We start from the raw sequence: 379 nt of genomic DNA on the forward strand, positions 1-379 counted from the left end.
GCCCAGCTGTGAAGCAATGCAAGCTGCTGTGGGGCCTTGGGCCTTCTCTTGGAAGTTCTGGGTCTGTCTGGCCCAGCTGCAGTTTGTTAGGTAATTTTCAGATTGCAAAGGGCCAGGGCATTCATATGCAAAAGCCTCTGCCACAGCCTGGGTGGGGCGGGGTCTCAGGGAATCAACAGGGCAGAGCAAGCAGCTATGGCTGATCCTCAGCCCTGTCCTAAGGGGCCCCGCGTCTCAGTGTCCCGGTAGTCGCTGCAAGCACCTTTGAGAGAAAGCCGCCCGCGAATTCCGAGTTCTGCCCGCTGCCAGACAGTCCAGTTTCTCCCCGTATGAGTCTAGGTCCCCAGAGACTCACCCGGAACTGGAGTTCAGAGCAGTC

The sequence above is a fragment of the Myotis brandtii genome, unplaced genomic scaffold (assembly GCF_000412655.1).
Source record: "Myotis brandtii unplaced genomic scaffold, ASM41265v1 scaffold482, whole genome shotgun sequence".
NCBI classification, from domain to species: Eukaryota; Metazoa; Chordata; class Mammalia; order Chiroptera; family Vespertilionidae; genus Myotis; species Myotis brandtii.